The 23,137-nt window shown below is 40.2% G+C and overlaps 1 pseudogene; it reads left to right on the top strand.

The window, feature by feature from the left end:
* Positions 1 to 1,108: 1,108 nt before the first annotated feature.
* Positions 1,109 to 1,758, top strand: LOC113933689 (annotated as a pseudogene).
* The last annotated feature ends 21,379 nt before the right edge of the window (positions 1,759 to 23,137 follow it).

Raw genomic sequence — 23,137 nt, 5'->3', positions numbered from 1 at the left:
ACACTCCCTTTAGATGACTTGCTCAGAGGAATTTGTAATACTGTAACATGGTTGATGGTTTTATTCAGTGTTTTCGTTCTCAAGGAAAACATAACTCAGGTAATTTGCTTGTACATGTACCTTGTATATACTGATTGATAGTTATTAAATATAGAGAGAGCAGCAAATATTAGTGAAATAGGTTATCCCTAGCTGAGAGCATAGACATGTTATTTAATTGTGCCAGTGAACACAGTCCTGTGTGTGGACCTGAATTTTGGAGCCAGTGAGGATCATGTGTTGAAATGGCCTGCGATGCCCTTGGGAGCAGAGTCAACAATGATTGCCAAGATGGCATGACTCTCATGGAGGGAGATAACCTGTGTTGAGTGCAAAAAGCTCAGGCAGTGGGATAGAAGCCTTTTTTAGGTTCAGTTTTATTTTCTTGACCTTATTGAAAATCGTCTCTAGTAATCTCAGTAGTAGAGTCCTGTATTGTGGTCATTTTGATGGTCTTTAGGAAAGAGGGAAAAGTGCAACATGTTTTGAGTCTCCATACTCAAGTGGGAGTTTAGAGTAGCTAAGCCAGCTGGAAAACCACAAGGGTCCGGTGCATGTGTTGGTCTTAAGGGCTCAGTTGTGTGTATAACCATCTTAAGTACTCAAACTCAGTGTTGTAAATTAGGTCCCAAGATTTCTGAGCCTACTTCAATTTGATTAACGAATTTTTTCTATAGAGAGAGTAAACTTTGCTGTCTTTCATGCACCTCAAAGTCGACATTCCTCAAACTGAACTCATGGCCTTCCTCCCCATCCCTACCACCCATTCTACTGCATTTCGGTAAATGGCATTGCCCTCCGCCCCTTTGTGTAGGTCAGACATCTTGGTATCCTCTCTGATTTCACCTCTCGCTCACCCCTACATCCAGCCCATTACCAGGCCTACCACTAAAACGCTCTCCATCCCTTCAAATATCTTTCCACCCTCGTCCTTTTTTCACCTGTTCTTCTGTCTCCACTTTTTTTTTAAGGCTTGAATTATTTGAAGGCCATCTATTATATAGCAAGTATTTCAAACACAGAAAAATGCTGAAACCCGCTTTTTCCTTTCGGCGCTGCGGCCGCAGCCATGAGTGTGCTCAGGCTTCAGAAGAGGCTTGCCTCCAGTGTCCTCCGCTGTGGCAAAAAAAAAGGTCTGGTTGGACCCCAACGAGACCAATGAAATCACCAATGCCAACTCCCGTCAGCAGATCCGAAAACTGATCGAAGATGGGCTGATCATCAGGAAGCCTGTGACTGTCCATTCCCGGGCTCGGTGCTGTAGAAACACTTTGGCCTGCCAGAAGGGCAGACATATGGGCATTGGTAAGAGAAAAGGTACTGCCAATGCTCGGGTGCCTGAGAAGGTTACCTGGATGAGGAGGATGAGAATTCTGCGCCCGCTGCTCAGAAGATACCGTGAATCTAAGAAGATGGACCGCCACATGTACCACAGCCTCTACCGGAAAGTGAAGGGGAACATGTTCAAGAACAAGCGGATTCTCATGGAACACATCCACAAGCTGAAGGCCGACAAGGCTCGCAAGAAGCTTCTGGCTGACCAGGCTGAGGCCTGCAGATCTAAGACCAAGGAGGCTCACAAGCGCGGTCAAGAGCGGCTCCAGGCCAAGAAGGAGGAAATCATCAAGACTCTGTCCAAGAAGGAAGAGACAAAGAAATAAAACTCCCTCTCTTTTGTCTGTACATAGTGGCCTCGGCAGTAACACAGATCAGTTACTCAATAAAACCAGCCTTTATCTGCTTCAAAAAAAAAAAAAAAATAATGCTTAAACCCAAGAACTAATCCACATAATGCCAAAAAAAAAAAAATTAGAATACTAGGAATTATAGATTTCCCTTTCATAAAGCTATTATATTGAGTATACGGAGTGATTTTTTAAAAATTTAATTTAATTTTTTTAATTTTATTATGTTATGTTAATCACCATACATTACATCATTAGTTTTTGATGTGGTGTTCTATGATTCATTGTTTGCATATAACATCCAGTGCTCCATGCAGTACGTGCCCTTTAATACCCATCACCAGGCTAACCCATCCCCCCACCCCCTCCCCTCTAGAACCCTCAGTTTGTTTCTCAGAGTCCATAGTCTCTCATGGTTCGTCTCCCCCTCTGATTTCCCCCTCTTCATTTTTCCCTTCCTACTGCACTCTTGAACTCCAATAACCCATTCATCACCCTGCTGTTGGAATATTCTTTTAAAATCACATATAATTGTCTTTGCTATGGCTTTTCATTGGTCTAGTTTAGCCTCAGATTCTTAACACAGCTTACCTACTGATCTGTCCTTTACCTTTGTAGCTGCACTAACTCTGTTACCCCTCCAGCCCTAGTTGAATCTGCTGCTTGCTCTGCTCCGCTCCAGCAGTACCTGACGGTTTTCAGTTCCTCAAATACAACAGATGACAGTCTCCTGCTACCTCCAGGCTGTCCCTTTACCTGGAAACTACCAACCATTACTCCATCCTCTTTCCCTCCTCCTCAGCCACACACACATACACTTGGCTTAAATAACCTTCATTCCTGCTCAGCTTGAACAGCATTTTCTTCACCAAGGTTTTCTCTGATCCCCCAGACTCTACTAGGTCTCCTAGTTATGAGCTCCCATTGTTTCCAGTGTTTCCACACTAGAAATTTCTTAATTATTTGTGTTCTTTTATTTTGTGTGTGTCTTCCCCACTGGATTGTGCATTCCATAAGGGAGAGTTCTTTCTCTTTTCACCACTGTAGACCCAGGGCCTGGTGTTGTGCCTGGCACATAGGAGACACCTAAAAGACATTTTCTGCTTAATGCTGACTGCCTGTATCAGGATGGTTTTGCCAGCAAGTAGCAGAATTCTGACTCAAGTATGCCTTGAAAATAAGGTTTGAAATTCTTTCACTTATCCGAAAGTTCAGAGACAGGGCAGACTTCTTGGTTAGTATTGATTTAGCACCCCAGCCAGGTCCCGCAGGATCTCTACAAGAGTGTCCTCTCCACTGTGCTGGCTTCTTGGCTTACTTTCCCTATGTTGTCATCAGATAGTTCCCAGAGTCTGCTTTACTGCCCAGCCAGCCTGAGAAGGAAGTGCCATGGAGACGTTATAGGAAATCCATGATTAGGGCTTCCAGAACTGAAATGGCCCCAAGTGTGGGCTGTGGCACTCCCTGCCTCCTGGTACCGATTCAGCAACAATTTCAAAGACAGGCAAGATTCCATGGAAACCAGCACTTAGGTGGTATGACTTCACTTAAGATCTTTTAAATAAGGGGTGCCTGGGTGGCTCAGTCATTAAGTGTCTGCCTTTGGCTCAGGTCATGATTCCAGGGTCCTGGAATTGAGCCCTGCATCGGGCTCCCTCCTCAGCAGGAAGCCTGCTTCTCCCTCTCCCACTGCCCCTGCTTGTGTTCCCTCTCTCACTGTGTCTCTCTTTGTCAAATAAATAAAAATTAAAATAGAGATCTTTTAAATAAAATGTTGGCTGTTGATTCGTTAACTGGCTTCTATACACAGAGAGCTACGAGAGACCAAAGAAAGGGGCAGGCCACTCTGGATTGTAGGTGGCAGGTTTAATAAGTAAGGGAAACTTACGTGTGAGGCTGGTGTTGGGCAGCAGCAAGATGAGTACACCTCTGCACCCATGCTCCAGAATCTTAAGAGTTTATATAGAGGCCTCAACTGGGTTCAGTTACATATACCATCTACATGGTCTCAACAACACCTTACTTTCTCAGGGCTGTGTCCTTAAAAATGGTCCTCACTGTAAGAACAGTGGGCAGAATGTACATTCCAAGGACTGGGAGTGGTGAGGACCCGCCAGGGACCTGGGTCCCCCTGGAGGGTCAGCCAGTGGTCACGTCCTCTTGGTGACCTCCTTCAACATTGGCTACTTCACCTTTTCTGAAATAGGTATGAAGACTTCTTGAATGTTTGGCTGCTCTAGAAACTTTTGAAATACCACCTTATTGGAATAACATGGAGATGCTTGGGTTCTGAAGTAGTCCCTCACATATATTTTCTCCTTTAGGTAACAGGCTTGAATTGAAGTATACTGAGTTTTCATTTCATGTTTTAATTAAAGAGTCTTAATACTCTTCCAAGAGTCTGTTGGAACCAATTGTTAACCTTCAAATTCTTTAACAAAATATTTAAATTCAGAACAATTATATATAAGGAGAGAGCGAGAGGGAGAAGAAGGGAGAGACTATAGATCTTGAGAATAAATAAATCAGGAGTTGACTTTGGGGGTAAAAGAGTGGCAAGTACTATGGCTAGGGCTTAATTCATGTTGAATGAAGAACCATTGGAAAATTGAAGTAAATTAGGGTCCTTGTTTGGTGGCTTCTGAGAAAAAAGTATTCCTGGTCAGACACATGGGAATCAGGCTCCAATGTGTCTCTAATTAGAGCTCATTCTCTCTGATATGTCTATTTTTTATTTTCCTGCTTATAACTCGATTAGAACATGTCGTTGTTCTTTTTACCTGTACTCATTTTGTTGTTGTTAAAGCAACTTAGTGCTTTAAAGATACTGGGAAAATATGTTTCTTTTCAAGTAAAAGTTTTCTCTCCGAGTGGGAGGAGGAGGCGGGGGTCACTGTGGGTATTCCCTCTTCTGCCGATTTCTGAGTGAGAAGACACCTACTTGAGCTGACAGGCCAAAAACAAACTAAACAGCTGGATCTTGTTCTTTTGATCTCTGCCACTAAGTAGTATTTCCCCATTGCACATTTGCTGAGCACATTTGATTTCCACTGCAGATATAAGATGTCTAAGCATGTCACTCTTTCCCTTTGTTTGTCAACTTTTACTTTTTGTTTAGTCAGGCAACCCCATGGGGGTGGAATCTTATTCATTGTTCCAAGGAGTGCATAATCAGACAACTTGAGGATGGTTGCAGAGTTCTTGGTGCATAAAGTAATCGTGTCTCTGGGGGCTCCTCAGCTGCAGATCTGATGGGTATTTTCCATGTTAGTTTTGGAGGCTGAGCTATCTCCTTTATGAGGTTGGGGGACAGGTGCGGGGGAGAAGACGTGAGAAAACTGCTTTTATCTTTTCTGCTAGTCTAAGCATTTGTCTGTAATGTAGCTGCAGAAAGCCTGAGAGAGTCATGGCTTTGAGGTCTGTATCCAACCCTCTCCTGACGCTCATACCCATGAATTCTGAGTTGACCCAGCAGACTGGCTGATTGGGGTAACTTCTTCCTTTATCTTTGCTCTATGTATGTCCTTTCTGAAGCTTCAGTTTCAACAGTAGAGGCTATGTTTCTTAATAAATGAGCTCCATTCTGTAGTCAAGAGTATTTGAGCACTTTCAGGTTGAAGAATGAAATGATCAGAAAAAGGCAAACCCATCTCTGAGTAGAGAACTGATGAAGAAGCAGAAGGCTAGCTGAGGACAAAGCAGAAGCTGTCACCCCACACCCCCCCATGTGATATATGTGACATCCCTCAGGCACTCCTGGCTGCCCTAAAGGAAAAATAAATGGTTAACTGATAGAGATCACAGTCCTGCAGGACAGGGTCTCCCTCGGTTTACAAATGTCCTAGTGATTTACAAGGAGGAAGTTTTCTTATCAATAGCGTAACTTCCAGAGACCCATAACTCAGTTTCCTGAAGCCCTAATATCACCTCCCCCTCCATAAAATTAAGGGAAGGTGAGGCAGAAGGAAATGTAAATAAAATTGAATTTCTTTTGAACCTGAAGCCCATTGATAAGGACATGTGATAGAAAGAATGTAACACTCCTCCACGAAACTCCCAGCTGTCTTCATGTTACTGCCTCATTAGAGGGAAGAACAACCTTGGCTTGAAAATAACCAGGCCTCCAGTATCCTGAGAGTCTTTAGCATATGACAGTCCTTCTGGACACCCCCTTTGTCCTCACCTCCCCAACTCCCGAGTATATAATCAGCCAGTCCTCAAGAAAGCAGCTCTTTCTGCCCATGGGTCCTGTTCCCATGCTTTAATAAACCACCATTTTGCACCAAAGACGCCTCAAGAATTCTTTCTCTGTTGTCGCCTCCTGACTTCACCCCACTGAACCTCACCTATATTCCAAAACTATGGAATTTACACTTGCCACTTATGACCACAAGATCGATATGACAGAGCAAAATTTCTTTATACAGTTGAAAAACTAAATTCAATCGGGAAAGGGTTAATAATAGCTTTTTTTTTTTTTTAAGTAGGCTCCATGCCCAATGTGGGGCTCGTACTCAACCCCAAGATCAAGAGTTGCACGCTCCACTGACTGAGCCAGCCAGGTGCCCCTAACAATAGCTTTTAAGAGACACACTTGTTTACATAGTTCATGTTGTCCTCCATTTTCATTCAGCAGCCAAACTGATCTTTAAAAAACATAAATTCGATTACACCACTTCCTTGTATTAAACCCATCAATACCTTTCTCTTGCTCTAAAGATAAAATCCAAACTCTTGACCATGGCCTTTCTGACCTGTATTGTCTGACCTCTGCTTAACCCCTCTAGCTTCATCTCATGCTTGCTTCCCCATCACCCACTATGTTGCAGCCACACTGGCCCCTTCAGTTCCTGAACCACCATACTCTCTTACCTCAGGGCTTTTGCACACACCATTTCTTCTTCTTGAAATGCTTCTCTTTACTTGGGTTCTCTACATGGCTGTTTCTTTGCACCCTTTGAGTCTTGGGCCATCTTCTCAGGCCTTCCACAACCACACTAATAAGATCCCTCTAGGGGCACCTGGGTGGCTCAGTTGCTTAAGTGTCTGCCTTCAGCTCAGGTCATGATCTCAGGGTCCTGGGATCAAGCCCCCTGTCGGGCTCTCTGCTTAGCAGGCAGCCTGCTTCTCCCTCTGCCTCTGTCACTCTCTCTGCTTGGGCTCTCTCTCTGTATCTGTCAAATAAATAAATAAAATAAAAAAAAAATCCTTCTATTATTTTCTATTACTGCACCATAACGTCTATGAGCCACAAGGACTATGCTTGTTCCTTTTTCTTCTCTCTCTCTCTTTTGAGATAGGCAGATGATCTAGAAGAATAATTATTTATAGATAATTTTTAAAATTATGGTAGAATTTACATAAATGAGGAAATATTTTAAATGTTCAGTTTGATGAGTTTTGACAATATGTATACCCCCATGTCACCATCACTCACAGTGAGATATGGAATGTTTTTATCATCCGTGAAAGTTCCCTCATGCTCCCCTCTGACCAGAGGTAACCACTTTCTTTAAAAAAAAAAAAAAAAAAAAAGATTTATTTATTTATTTGAGAGAGAGAGAAAGAGAAAGAGCAGGGGAGGGGTAGAGAGAGAGGGAGACAAGCAGACTCCCTGCTTAGCGGGGAGCCTGAAATGCTCTATCCCAGGACTCCAAGATCAAGACCCGTGCCGTAATCAAGAGTCAGAAGCTCAACAGACTGAGCCACCCCGGTGCCCTGAGAAGTAACTACTTTCTGACTTATGTTACCATCCATTAGTTTTGCCTATTCTTGGCTTCTTTCTTTCAACATAATGCCTATGAATTTCATTCATGTTGTTGTAGATATCAGAAATTTATTCCTTTTGTTGCTGAGTAGCATTGTATTGCATGAATACACTAAAAATTGTTTCTCCATTTTTTTGTTGCTGGCATTTGGGTTGTTTCCTGTTTTTGGCTATTATGCGTAAGGTCGTTATGAACATTCTTTTCTCAAAAGCTTTTTATTGTTGAAGCATAGTTAACACATATGTAATGAACATTCTTGTACAAGTATTTTTATACACATATGTATTCATTTCTCATGGGCAAATACATAGAAATGGAATTGCTGAATCAAAGGGTGGGTGTATGTTTAACCTTCTGAAAATGACCAAAAAGTTGTCCATGTTTGTCTTATTCACTAAAGCACACCGAATTTCTGTTTCAGGGCCTGACACACACAGTACTTATTTACTCTCTCTTTATTGAATGATTTAATGCTCTTTTTAGTGTTCTGACTTCCTGAGAAGCAGCTGTCCATTACTCAAGGATGGCATTTTTATTGTGAAATTATGACCCTAAAGTAAAACTCAAACCATCATTATGATAAACAGACTTTGGCACAGGACAGTGTGCAAGGTCAATTTTGAAATTAAGCCTCAGCCTCACCATTTTGGTTTGTTTTATTTTGCCTTCTCCTCCTCCTCCTTCTTTTCAGTTCACCACAACTCCCTAAGCAGAAAACCATTCTTATCCTTTGCTGGCAGAAGTCAAGCCCTTGTGTAGGTTGTGGTTACAGTTTCACCTCCCAAGAGGTCAGAGTACTTTCTAAGGAGTAACTCAGTCGTTTAGCACCTGTTGAGAAACCAGTGGGTACAATATGCCCAGGGTCTTCGGAAGGTCAAAGGCAGACCTCAAGTTAGACCACTCACCTCTCCTTATTCTTTATCAGGAACTCACTAAGAAAACTCATTACTTCCTCTCAATAGCAGTGAGTCAGACAATGGGTACTTCATTCAGAGTAGAGTCTCAAGGAGTCTCATTCCTGATTTAAAGTGACCCACATGGCTTCACACTTTTCACTCAGAACCTCAATTCCTTTGGTTTTTCTGGAAGCCTTTGGGAAGCCTTGGGAAGCTTCCAGGAGATTCCATGAGATGAGTGAACCTGGATTGTGGGGGGATGGGAGTGAGGATGGGAGAGGGAGGAATAGTGTGGTAGGTAGGTGGTAATTACACTGATTAAAAAAATCAGTGGTTTGGTGAGTAACTCCTTAAAAGGAAAAGTCCTTCTGCAGTTCATGAATATTTGCATAACTGCTCATTAATGCTTGGGAGAACTGAATCACTGGGATGTCATGGGACAGCTTATTTCTATTAAGACTGGTGGAATCTTTCTGTGGTGGGCATGGCCTTCCTGGGCCCCCATAACAGCTTATAACATCCGGTTAAGAAGCTCCTTCATTTCTAGCAGTTGATTAGGGTTGTAGTGCTCATGAACACTAATGACTCAGAAAGCTTCTAGAATTTAGATGGAGGAAATAAAGATACTCTTAAAGATCTTCCTTTCCCCAGGATAGGAGAGACCTCGGACAATATCTAGATGAAAGGACTTCAGTATTCTTCAAAGCCATTAAGAACAATTTGTTCATAATTCTCACTCTTCCTACTTAAAGAAATGTCATATCAACTTGTAATTGAAAAAAAAAAAACTATAGCACAGGACAGCTAAAGCAGTATAGCAAAAACTATTTTAAGGGAAAGGAGACAGTTGTACATCAAAACTGGGATAATATTGTCAGCTATATTTAGCTCTGATCTTCCTGGCAGCCATAGCAAAAAACAGCTAGGAAAACACACAAAGAGAGACATCGTTCTTGTTATTTGATAAAGAGAATCATAAAAATCTATTTGGAGTATATTTTTGTGACACTGGAATTCTAAAGAGAAATTAATGGGTTTCTTTATAAAGGATGATGTACAAAGAAATGGGCACGTCAGCAGAGACATCCTGTATGTAAATGTCTTTTACTTCCATGAGCATTCAGAATCCAAGGGCATAATATTAAGTTGTTGTCACCGAATAATTTCATATGGAGACCTAAGCTAGTATGTTGTGTTTAAAGATTATTTAGTTTGACAAGAGTTAGAGTATTGAGAAGTTGTTGGAATTCTTAACTTTGTTAAGCTATGGGCCTCTTATTTTTTTAAAGATTTTATTTATTATTTATTTATTAATTTAATTTATTTATAATTTATTTATTCATTGAGAGAGAGAGCATGTGCATGTGCGAGGGGGGAGGCAGAGTGGGAGTGGTAGTGGGGGAGGGAGAGAGAATCTTCTTTTTAACATATAATGTATTATTTGTTTCAGAGGTACAGGTCTGTGATTCGTCAGTCTTACACATACCCTCCCCAGTGTCCATCACCCAGCCACCCCATCCCTCCCACCCCCTCCACTCCAGCAACCCTCAGTTTGTTTCCTGAGATTAAGAGTCTCTTATGGTTTGTCTCCCTCTCTGGTTTCATCTTGTTTCATTTTCCCCTCCCTTCCCCTATGATCCTCTGGTCTTTTTCTCAAATTCCTCATATCAGTGAGATCATATGATACTTGTCTTTCTCTGATTGACTTATTTCACTCAGCATAATACCCTCTAGATCCAACCACGTCATTGCAAATGGCAAGATTTCATTTTTTTTGATGGCTGCATAATATTCCATTGTATATATACACCACATCCTCTTTATCCATTCATCTGTTGATGGACATCTAGGCTCTTTCCGTAGTTTGGCTATTGTGGACATTGCTGCTATAAACATTGGGGTGCACATGCCCCTTCTCATCACCACATTTGTATCTTTGGAGTAAATACCCAGTAGTGCAATTGCTGGGTCATAGGGTAGCTCTATTTTCAACTTTTTGAGGAATCTCCATACTGTTTTCCAAAGTGGCTGCACCAGCTTGCATTCCCACCAACAGTGTAGGAGGGTTCCCCTTTCTCCGCATGCTCACCAACATCTGTCATTTCCTGACTTGTTAATTTTAGCCATTCTGACTGGTGTGAGGTGGTATCTCATTGAGGTTTTGATTTGGATTTCCCTGATGCTGAGCGATGTTGAGCACTTTTTCATGTGTCTGTTGGCCATTTGGATGTCTTCTTTGCAGAAATGTCTGTTCATGTCTTCTGCCCTTTCCTTGATTGGATTATTTGTTCTTTGGGTGTTGAGTTTAATAAGTTCTTTATAGATTTTGGATATTAGCCCTTTCTCTCATATGTCATTTGCAAATCTCTTCCTCCATTCTGTCAGTTGTCTTTTGGTTTTGTTGCCTGTTTCCTTTGCTGTGCAAAAGCTTTTTATCTTGATGAAGTCCCAATAGTTCATTTTTGCCCTTGCTTCCCTTGCCTTTGGCGATGTTTCTAGGAAGAAGTTGCTATGGCTGAGGTCGAAGAGGTTGCTGCCTGTGTTCTCCTTTAGGATTTTGATGGACTCCTGTCTCACATTTAGGTCTTTCAACCATTTTGAGTCTATTTTTGTGTGTGGTGTAAGGAAATGGTCCAGTTTCATTCTTCTGCATGTGGCTGTCCAATTTTCCCAACACTATTTGTTGAAGAGACTTTTTTTCCATTGGATATTCTTTCCTGCTTTGTCAAAATTAGTTGACCACAGATTGAGCATCCATTTCTGGGCTCTCTATTCTGTTCCACTGATCTATTTGTCTGTTTTTGTGCCAGTACCATGCTGTCTTGATGATTACAGCTTTGTAAGAGAGCTTGAAGTCTGGAATTGTGATGCCACCAGCTTTGCTTTTCTTTTTCAACATTCCTGTGGTTATTCGGGGTCTTTTCTGGTTCCATGCAAATTTTAGGATTATTTGTTCCATTTCTTTGAAAAAAGTGGATGGTTTTGATAGGGATTGCATTAAATGTGTAGATTGCTCTAGGTAGCATAGACATTTTCACAATATTTGTCCTTCCAATCCATGAGCATGGAATGTTTTTCCATTTCTTTGTGTCTTCCTCAATTTCTTTCATGAGTATTCTATAGTTTTCTGAGTACAGATTCTTTGCCTTTTTGGTAGATTTATTCCTAGGTATCTTATGGTTTTGGGTGAAATTGTAAATGGGATCGACTCCTTAATTTCTCTTTCTTCTGTCTTGTTGTTGGTGTATAGAAATGCCACTGATTTCTGTGGATTGATTTAATATCCTGCCACTTTACTGAATTCCTGTATGAGTTCTAGTAGTTTTGGGGTGGAGTCTTTTGGGTTCTCCAGATAAAGTATCATATCATCTGCAAAGAGTGAGAGTTTGACTTCTTCTTTGCCGATTTGGATGCCTTTGATTACTTTTTCCTGTCTGATTGCTGTGGCTAGAACTTCTAATACTATGTTGAATAGCAGTGGTGATAGTGGACATCCCTGCTGCGTTCCTGACCTTAGGGGGAAAGCTCTCAGTTTTTTCCCATTGAGAATGATATTCACTGTGGGTTTTTCATAGATAGCTTTTATGATATTGAGGTATGTACCTTCTATCCCTGCACTGTGAAGAGTTTTGATCAAGAAAGGATGCTGTACTTTGTCAAATGCTTTTTTTGCATCTTTTGAGAGGATCATATGGTTCTTGTTCTTTCTTTTATTAATGCGTTGTATCACATTGATTGATTTGCGGATGTTGAACTAACCTTGCAGGCCGGGAATAAATCCCACTTGGTTGTGGTGAATAATCCTTTTAATGTACTGTTGGATCCTTTTGGCTAGTAATTTGGTGAGAATTTTTGCATCCATGTTCATCAGGGATATTGGTCTGTAATTCTCCTTTTTGATGAGGTCTTTGATTTTGGGATCAATGTAATGCTGGCCTCATAAAATGAGTTTTGAGGTTTTCCTTCCATTTCTATTTTGGAATAGTTTCAGAAGAATAGGTATTAATTCTTCTTGAAATGTTTGGTAGAATTCCCCTGGGAAGCCATCTGGCCCTGGGCTCTTGTTTTTTGGGAGATTTTTTTATTACTGTTTCAATTTCCTTATTGGTTATGGGTCTGTTCAGGTTTTCTATTTCCTCCTGGTTCAGTTTTGGTAGTTTATACATCTCCATTTCTTCCAGATTATCTAATTTGCTGGCATATAATTGCTCATAATATGTTCTTATAATTGTTTTATTTCTTTGGTGTTGGTTGTGATCTCTCCTCTTTCATTCATGATTTTATTTACTTGGGTCATTTCTCTTTTCTTTTTGATAAGTCTGGCCAGGGGTTTATCAACCTTATTAATTCTTTCAAAGAACCAGTTCCCAGTTTTGTTGATCTGTTCTACTGTTCTTTTGGTTTCTATTTCATTGATTTCTGCTCTGATCTTTATTATCTCTCTTCTGCTGGGTTTAGGCTTTATTTGCTGTTCTTTCTCCAGCTCCTGTAGGTGTAGGGTTAGGTTGTGTATTTGAGACCCTTCTTGTTTCTTGAGAAAGGCTTGTATTGCTATATAGTTTCCTCTTAGAACTGCCTTTGCTGCATCCCAAAGATTTTGAACACTTGTGTTTTCATTTTCATTGGTTTCCATGAATTTTTTTTAATTCTTCTTTAATTTCCTGGTTGACCCATTTATTCTTTAGTAGGGTGCTCTTTAGCTTCCCATGTATTTGAACTCTTTCCAACTTTCCTCTTGTGATTGTGTTCTTGTTTCAAAGCACTGTGGTCTGAAAATATGCAGGGAATGATCCCAATCTTTTGGTACCAGTTGAGACCTGATTTGTGACCTAGGATGTGATCTATTCTGGAGAATGTTTCATGGGCACTGGAGAAGAATGTGTATTCTGTTGCTTTGGGATGGAATGTTCTGAATATATATGTGAACTCCATCTGGTCTAGTGTGTCATTTAAAGCCTATATTTCCTTGTTGATCTTTTGCTTAGATGATCTGTCCATTTCAGTGAGGGGGGTGTTAAAGTTCCCTGCTATTATTTTTATTATTATCAATGTGTTTCTTTGATTTTATTATTAATTGGCTTATATAATTGGCTGCTCCCATGTTAGGGGCATAGACATTTACAATTGTTAGATCTTCTTGTTGGATAGACCCTTTAAGTGGGATATAGTGTCCTTCCTCATGTCTTATTATAGTCTTTGTTTTAAAATCTATTTTGTCTGATATAAGGATTGCCACCCCATATTTCTTTTGGTGTCTATTAGCATGGTAAATTGTTTTCCACCCCCTCACTTTCAATCTGGGGGTGTCTTTGGGACTAAAATGAGTCTCTTGCAGACAGCATATCAATGGGTCTTATTTTTTTATCCAATCTGAATGCCTGTGTCTTTTGAGTGGGGCTTTTAGCCCATTCACATTCAGGGTAACTATTGAGAGATATGAATTTAGTGCCATTGTATTGCCTGTAAGGTGACTGTTACTGTATATTGTCTGTGTTCCTTTCTGGTCTATGTTACTTTGAGACTCTCTCTTTACTTAGAGGACCCCTTTCAATATTTCTTGTAAGGCTGGTTTTGTGTTTGCAAATTCCTTTAGTTTTTGTTTGTCCTGGAAGCTTTTTCTCTCTCTTTCTATTTTCAATGACAGCCTAGCTGGATATAGTATTCTTGGCTGCATATTTTTCTCTTCTAGTGCTCCAAATATATCATGTTAGTCCTTTTTGGCCTGCCAGGTCTCTGTGGATAGGTCTGCTGCCAATCTAATGTTTCTACCGTTGTAGTTTATGGACCTCTTGTCCTGAGCTGCTTTCAGGATTTTCTCTTTGTCTCTGAGACTCATAAGTTTTACTATTAGATGTTGGGTTGTTGACCTATTTTTATTGATTTTGAGGGGGGTTCTCTGTGTCTCCTGGATTTTGATGCCTCTTTCCTTCCCCAAATTAGGGAAGTTCTCCACTATAATTTGCTCCAACATACCTTCTGCCCCTCTCTCTCTTTCTTCTCCTGGGATCCCAATTATTCTAATGTTGTTTCATCTTATGGTAATCACTTATCTCTCAAATTCTGCCCTCATGTTCCAGTAGTTGTTTAGCTGTCTTTTTGGTCCCTGGCAGTTGGTACTGTCTCTTGTTCTTTTTTTCTTTTTTTGAGGTGAGTTTTTCTGTTTTGTTATTTTGTCCAGAGAAGACAGATGAATGAGAGAACAAAATGCTAAAAGGGTAACAATGACCACAGAAAAAAAGACATTAAACAAATCAGAAGAGACCTGAAACCAGGAAGAAAAGAAAGGAAAAAAATTTTTTTAAAAAAAGAATATGATCAGGCTGGTGAATAGAACAGAGCCACACATGAGATTTTGGGTGTATTTTGGTCTGTTAGAAGAATCTACTTCCCAAAATATTAAAGAAAGAAAAACTTATATGTACATAAAAATAATGGTAAAAACAATGAAGGGATGGAATATGAGTGTAAAGATGAAAATTTAAAAAAGATTTTTAAAAAGGAATTGATAAGATAAGAAGTTGGTTGAAAAAAAGAAACAAAAAAAAAAAAAAAAAGGAGAGAATGTGATCAGGCAGAAAACTAGAACAAAGCCATTACACTAGATTTAGGGTATATTTTGGTCTGTTAGAAGAAACTGTATCCCAAAATTTTGAAGAAAGAAAAACTTATATATATACAAAAAACAAGGTTAAATATAATGAAGGGATAGAATATGACTAAAAATGAAAATTAAAAAAGAGTTTAAAAAAGGAATTGATAAAAAAGTTGGTTGAAAAAGGAAAGAAGAAAAATTCAAAAAAATAGAAAAAGAAAATAAAAAAAATTAACTTTGAAAGACTAAAGAATCATGGGGAAATAGCCATGAATTTTATGTGCTGTATTCCCCTAGTTCTGGGGTTTTGCCATTCTCATTGATTGGTAAACTTGGTCTTGGCTGGCGTTCTTGCTTATCTTCTGGGGGAGGAGCCTGTTGCTGTGGTTCCCAAATGTCTTTGCTGGAGGTGGAATTGCCCTACCCTTCCTGGGGCCAGGCTAAATAATCTGCTCAGGTTTGCTCTCAGAGCTTTTGTTCCCTGAAAGCTTTCCATACAGCTTTGGAGAATGAGAATGAAAAGGGTGTCCTCCCAGTCTCCACCCAGAGGAGCTGAGAACTCAGGGCCCCACTCCTCAGTGCGTCCTCAGAGAAAAGCAGTCAATCACTCCTGTCTCCCAGGGCTCCTGCCGCGCTCCGTGCTCACCTGGCATGTAACTGAGTGTTTCTGTCTCTGGCACCCAACCCCGTTTGGAATCTCCAAACCCAGCAGATTCCTGTGGTATGCTCCCATGCTGCTCCTCCCAGGGGAAGAAGGGGAGTCTCCCCGGATCTGCCACTTGTTGGGTCCCTGCTGGAAGGTCAGGGGCCTGATCATGGTTTATGGCAACCCTGAACTGAGAGCCCACTCCTCAGATCTGTCTTTGCAGCCAGCTTCCCCACTCCGATACCTGGGAGCTCTGCCACCCTCAGGCACCCCTTGACTCAGGTCTTTCTGTGACCCCGAGGGTCCTGAGACCACGCTGTCCCAGCAAGGGTTCACCCCCTGCTTAGCCACTGGAGTGACATTCCTCAGTGGAGCAGAATTCTAAAAGTTCCAATTTTGTGCTCTACTGCTCTATCACTTGCCGGGAGCCGGCTGACAGAGGCTCCCTCCCCCTGCCGTCTATCTTCCCGAATATCGCCACGGATTCACTTCTCCACATGTCCTACCTTCCAGAAAGTGGTCACTTTTTTGTTCATAGAATTGCTGCTATTCTTTTCTTTGATCTCCTGTTAAGTTTGTAGGTGTTCAGAATGGTTTGATAACTATCTAGCTGAATTCCTGGGACCAGATGAAATTTAGGTCTCCTATTCCTCCACCGTCTAGCCTCAATTGTCGGGAGAGAGAATCTTGAGCAGACTCTGAGCTGAGTGCAGAGCCCAACATGGGGCTTGATCTTAGACTCCAAGGTTATGATCTGAGCTGAAGCGAAGAGTTGGTTGCTCAACAGGCTGAGCCACTAGGCACCCCTACTGTGGACCTCTTTTTTAAAAATTTTTTTTATTATGTTAAACATACAGTATATCATTAGTTTTGATGTAGTGTTCCATGATTCATTGTTTGCATATAACACCCAGTTCTCCATGTAATATGTGCCCTCCTTAATACCCATCACCAGGCTAACCCATCCCCCCACCCCCTCCCCTCTAAAACCTTCAGTTTGTTTCCCAGAGTCCATAGTCTCTCATGGTTCGTCTCCCCCTCTGATCCCCCCCCCAACTTCATTTTTCCCTTCCTTCTCTTAATGTCCTCCATGCTATTCCTTATGTTGCACAAGTAAGTGAGACTATATGATATGGAACTGGAGGAGATAATGCTAAGTCAAACAGAAAAGGGCCTCTTTTTAAAATAATAGTCTGTGGGATGCCTGGGTGGCTCAGTCATTAAGCATCTGCCTTCGGCTCAAGTCATGATCCCAGGGTCCTGGGATAGAGCCCCACATCGGGCTCCCTGCTCTGCGGGAAGCCTGCTTCTCCCTCTCCCACTCCCCCTGCTTGTGTTCCCTCTCTCGCTGTCTCTCTCTCTCTCTGTCAAATAAATAAATAAAATCTTAAAAAAATAAAATAATAGTCTGCATACAGAAAACAGCATATATAGGATTATAAGGAAATCAATTATACTGAAGTATAGATATCAATATATTTAAAAAAATTATGAGATTAATATATATTAACACATTAAATAACAAGATATATTAGCTGGTCTACAAATTACCATAGTTTAATAGAGCAATGAATGTAAATGCTATTTCAACAATTTTTAAAACTGTAATGTGATAAGGAAGATATCTGTGATTTCTATTAGCAGTCACAGATACTGCTAATATTCCTGTGGTTTATTTCCTACATTCATAAGAGAAAAATATGATACACACCAGATCGAAGTTAGTGAGAATCAAGATTCATTTTTTTCCCATCCAAGTTCTTGGGCTCCCTTGGAATCTCAGGACACCAGGTTAATAACTAAGGACTTACAGAAATGAAAATACGTGAACTAACCCATCTTCATTTGTTTTTGCCAGAAACTTGGTAGAAGTCAATCTAAGATTGATTGAGTGACTTAAGTAAAGATATTCTTTATGAATGAAGGGAGATCCATTAGCTTTAGGTAGCAAGAAACAAAGCTGAAGCTATTATGAAAATATTTTTCAGTGTTTTATTTTCTTTGATTTCTTGATTTTTAATTATTTCTGGAACAACTCTTCAACAACAGTGAAAACTTGTTTTATTTAATTTTTATCTTATGCTCTGACAAAAAGATAAAATAGTTGTTGATATTAGAATAAATGGAGAAATGAGTGAACAAATTTATCCTTAATATTCTTGTTCTCGGGGGGGTGGGAGGGATGGGGTGGCTGGGTGATAGACATTGGGGAGGGTATGTGAGCGCTGTAAATTGTGCAAGACTGTTGAATCACAGATCTGTACCTCTGAAACAAATAATGCAATATATGTTAAGAAAAAAAAAAGAAGATAGCAGGAGGGGAAGAATGAAGGGGAGTAAATTGGAGCGGGAGATGAACCATGAGAGACATGGACTCTGAAAAACAAACTGAGGGTTCTAGAGGGGAGGGGTGTGGGGGGATGGGTTAGCCTGGTGATGAGTATTAAAGAGGGCACGTTCTGCGTGGAGCACTGGGTGTTATGCACAATCAATGAATGATGGAACACTATATCAAAAACTAATGATGTAATGTATGGTGATTAACATAACAATAAAAAATTTAAAGAAAAAAAATTCTTGTTCTCTAGTCTTCGTTCTTCCAGTGAATCTTTCTCTGAGCTGCTAACAAGTAACAAATAAAATACACTAGACTGGATTTCCTTTCCTTTTACCTCTCCAGTCTATTATTGCCTTGTGTAGATTCCAAAGCTTTCAGCAATGGGAAAAGAAAAGAGGTCATGGATCTGTAAAATAAGGAAGTTGTAACATCAATACCTGACTCATGGAAAATTATTGAATTTAAGAAGGACACCAACATAGCATAGTCTGTGCTCAGAAAGTCAAGACAAGTGAAGGCTTTTTCATGTTTACCCTTTTTTCTGCTTGTCCATGATTTGTAGCTGAAAATGCAAAGGCAGAGGGCAAGAAACAGTGGAAAAGGGGAAAGCAGAGAGGGTGGGGAAAAGAAATAATACTAAGAGGAGGGGTGGGGGGGAGATAAAGGAAAATAATCCTTATTTGTGCTGAAAATTCATTTCACCACTCTCATGGGTTATTTGGAGCTGTTCTGTGTGTATGGGTGGGTTGGGTTTCCAGAATGTGTTGTCTCAAAGTGTGGACCAAGGACCACCTATGGTGTTTGTTTCAAATGCACTTTTCAGGGCCTCTCTCAACCCACTCAATCAAAATCCTGTGGGACCCAGGATTATGCATTTTAACAAGCTTTCCAAGTGGTTCCAATGCCCCCTTAAAGTTGAAGAACCATTTATTTTGATGAGAGAAAAACTTGATTGACTCTTGCTAAGCAAATTAAATCTAATTCCACTCCCCCTACATTCCCCCTCAGGCAGGCAAGATAGTCTGTTCTTTCACTCACAAATATCCACACTGAACTGGCATTTGGGGGTTTTGCTATTTGGCCAAGCAACAGGTTGTTTTCTTCATTTTATTATTATTAGGTAGTTATTAGCAAGGAAACATGGTAGACAGCACACTTGAGTTAATTTGCAGAGGCCTCATGCCATCCTCTTCAGTTTGTAAGAAAGAGAAGCAATAGAAGCAATCTAGTCAATCTACGGGTCAATCTTGAGTGATAGGCCATAGAGGCAGAAGTCTATATTTTAAAGTACATTTATATTATCTGAGAGAAAGAGCTATAAAACCAACTTCCAAATAATATATATTGGTTTTCAAAAGCATGGTATCTAGAGTATTGCTTTTTTTTTCTCCAGCAAGATTTATTTTCAGCAATAGAAAAATTCATTTTTCCATTTCAAGAAGACATTCTGTGAGGCATGAATTAAGCAGTAGAAAACAACCTCATTCACCACAGAAATTTTCTAGAGCGCTTTTCCATCCTATTTTTAGTCCATGATATTTCTGTTAATTTCCAGGTCATCCCAAGCTACACTAAAAAGATCTCTCCCTACCCAGCCATCTCTCTGGTTATATTCCACTCACCATGATCAGAAACAAAGCATCTTTAAATGTAAATCGTTTAGATGGATATGATACTGTTTCAACACACAATGAAATTCGTAAGACGGAAGTAAACTATATGAACCTCCCTGGAGTAACAAATATAATAAAATTTAAAAACACAACACTAGACTTTGAAAATTGTCCTTTTTTTTCTTGAAACCAAAATAATTGATGGTTTTAGAGTTTCTCTTTGATCTCTTTCACCTACAAAGTGAACATTTAAAACCACATGGAGCAGTACTATTCTACCACCATTCAGGTTATCTTACTATTAGACACATTGCTATGGACTTGTCACATGAAAAGCATTTTCACTGACATTTCAGTAATTTAAAAAATGGCTATAGAGCATTTAACTCAGTGCCCATTTTGGGAGGACCATTGTGATTTAAAGGAAAGAGGCCTACTTCCTGGAGAAACCATCTGTTTCAGACTGATGATAGTTCCTTTCTATTAGTCATCTGAATGGTCTACTTTCATATTTTTTCAGGATAGATTCTTGATCCTAGGAATTAGTCGATCCACATTACCCTGTAAACCTTTGTTATTTTGTTGGGTTAATGTTACAGCATCACTTCAAAGTATAGTGTCTTGAAGTGTGACTTACAAACTTAGTATCTGTAAACTAGCTGGAAGGGATATTGAGAAGTCTACCAACATCCATCCTCTTTATATACTGCCTGAATCATGTTCAGAGATGGATATCTGCTCATATTTTAATAAATCCCCAGAAGTTGATAGCATCACACTTAGATACTTCATGTATTTCATGATGTTCACCATTTCTTTAGAAATTCATTTATCAGTTGCCTAATTGGAACAACATTGAACCATGCAAAACTGATGAGAGTCTATCTTAACTGGCAATTGACTGGTTTCCACTTTTTTCGTGTGATCTCCATAGACTGCCAGTACTGCTCTGCTCATCTGGATTTAGTTAGTCTAGAATTGGAATATTGCCAAGGACAACTCAATATTAGTCCAGTAGATTTTAAATTTAAATAATTTTACTCTTTTTGGGGAAAGGACTGTTGAGGGAAAGTGGAAAGAGCAGTTGTATATTGCTGACCTAAATGTGGTTCAAGGGACTGCTCTGTTGCCCAGAATAAGGGAGATGATCTCCTTTCTGTAGTAGTTAGACTATACCTGGAGCTCAGTGTTCAGTTCAGTAAGTCCCATATGGGTGTGTCCTGGACAAACTGGCCTGTCCAGCAGAGGATGATCAGCATGCCTGATGAGATTTGGAATGCATCGGCAGGTAGAGTGAAAGAACTAGAGTGTACATACAACCTGGAGAAGAATAGAGTAAGGGGAGACATGATAGACATCTTCAAGTAACTAATGGACTGTGACATAAGAAGGTTTGGTTTTGCCCCATGTGACTCCAACGACAAAACTAGGGCCCATGGGTGGAAGTTACAAGGAGACAGATTTCTCTTCAGTATAAGGAAGAATATTTTTTAACCACTTCAAATTTTCTGTATACAGAATATTTTGCTTTGGAGCATAAGTTCACTATGACTGAGATTATTCAAGCACAAACAGGACAGCAATTAAGAGTTATGTTTATAGAAGAGATTCCAGCAAGGGAGGTTTGGTTAGTTGACCCCAAGTTCTTTTATAAACCTTGAGATTATGTTTTAGGAAATTCAGTCTTGTAATCTGATTTATAGAAATTTGTGAAACTGATGAAAAGAAGCAAAGTGTGGTGGGATAAAGGTGGGCTTAGGTTCTAGTCTTTGGTCTCTAATATACTAGGATTGTGACCTTAGACATGTCATTTTACCCTTTGGGTCAACTAGAAAATAAGGGTTTTGAACTAAATGACTTTCAAACCTCTCAGCATTAACACTGTGATTCCAAGAAGTTGTCTGCCCCTGTCTTGTTCTCTTACTCAAAGTCTGTCTCCACAGGACCACCCCTTCATTGACCATCTAGGGACATCGAGGCTCAGCAGCAGTGACCTCTTCTGATGGATTCCCATGTGAACCTCCAGGGAGACACCCAGAAGCAGGTCTAAAACATCAATTGGTTGCTACTTCAGCACAGTAGGGCTCTACAGAGAGGTAGGGTCAGTATAGTCCCAAAGGTCACCCAGAAGACACAACCTACTTCCAGTGTTTGTTACAAAAGTTATTCTTCAAGTCAACTGATGTCCATAATTCAATAGTTGTACTTAATATACTGTAGCAACTATTCTTCACAGAGTATAAATCTATGTGAGGATTAAGTTACTGATTTCTAGACTTTTGTACTTATCCCCTAGGGCCATGTCTAATGCCGTTCCCTCCCCCCCCCCCCCCCCCCCCCCCCCCGCCAACCAAAGGCACTATTTCCTTCCCTCTCAGCATAAGCTGTGTTGGTGCCACTTAAAGATTTATTTTTCAATCTTCCTCTACTCATGCCTCTGCAGGGTTTTCTATAATGTGGTGGAAAATTGCAGAGACTCATCTTGTTTTGTTAAGGTCTGAGGAGACCCATTCTAAAGTACAAACAGAAAACCAAATATAATGATTAAAAAAGATAGTTGAAATTATTTTGAATAGTCAGTGAAAAAAACCGTGTAACAAAACCCACATCAAAAGCCCAGCTGTTGGGGTATACCTTTCAAATTCCATTAACTGCAGAGGCTGTGTATAGCAAGGGAGGCCATGAGGTGGAGATGTGTTTAAAGGAAGATAGAAAAGGTCAGAGTGATAGTTTAAAAAAAAAAAAGAAAGAAAGAAAGTAAAGTAAATAACAAGTTTGAGAGAGTGAGAATATTTCCATCACAGAGACTAAAGAGTTTAGCTTCCAAGAGACATGGATGACCTCTTATTGTCATCTTACTTTCTGAGAAAATATTTTTGGAAAATCTTTCTGGCGGATCTCACTGGAAAGTCACTGGGAAGTATTTGGATGATTTTCCCTTCCCTTCTTCCACCTCTTCCTCCAAGTTTTTATTTTCATGATTGTTCATTTGGTTTTTTTTGGATTATTAAATCCTGCAGTTCCACCTTGGGTGATTTTATAGGTCTAGTTAAGTGAGCAGAGAGCAATTTGAGCATAGTTGGGACTGGGGACATTCGGGAATCTTTTCTAGGTGGAATCTGAGTGGAGACAGAGAAGTTCCAAAATGGCATCACACGGGTGGCTCAATGATACTATGGGTTTGTGATCAACCTCCGACCCTCTTAGCAAGTGTACTCTCAGCAGTATGTTTATAAGGCCACATTGTCACATTTTTTGCTTGGACTCTGCTTTGCCTGGCAATATCATTGACTAGACAAGTATTTCTGTGATGTCACCTGAGATCCAGAAATGATTGCATCTAAGTAAAGGGAAAAAATGAAAATCCTCAGTGAAGATGTGTGATCAGTTCCTGGGCTGGGAGTCATTCTAGTATCTCACCTCTGAAATCAAATAGAACCATCTTATTTGCTCCTGTGAGCTCATATTGTCAACCTAGTCACATCTTAGTCCTGAGAGTACGCATTTAGATGAGGAGATATAGAAAGTGTGATGATTAAGGGAAAGAATTTAGCAGCAGC

This window comes from Zalophus californianus, chromosome 10, assembly GCF_009762305.2.
Source record: "Zalophus californianus isolate mZalCal1 chromosome 10, mZalCal1.pri.v2, whole genome shotgun sequence".
Taxonomy (NCBI): domain Eukaryota; kingdom Metazoa; phylum Chordata; class Mammalia; order Carnivora; family Otariidae; genus Zalophus; species Zalophus californianus.
This window is presented reverse-complemented; position numbering and strand designations above follow the sequence as displayed.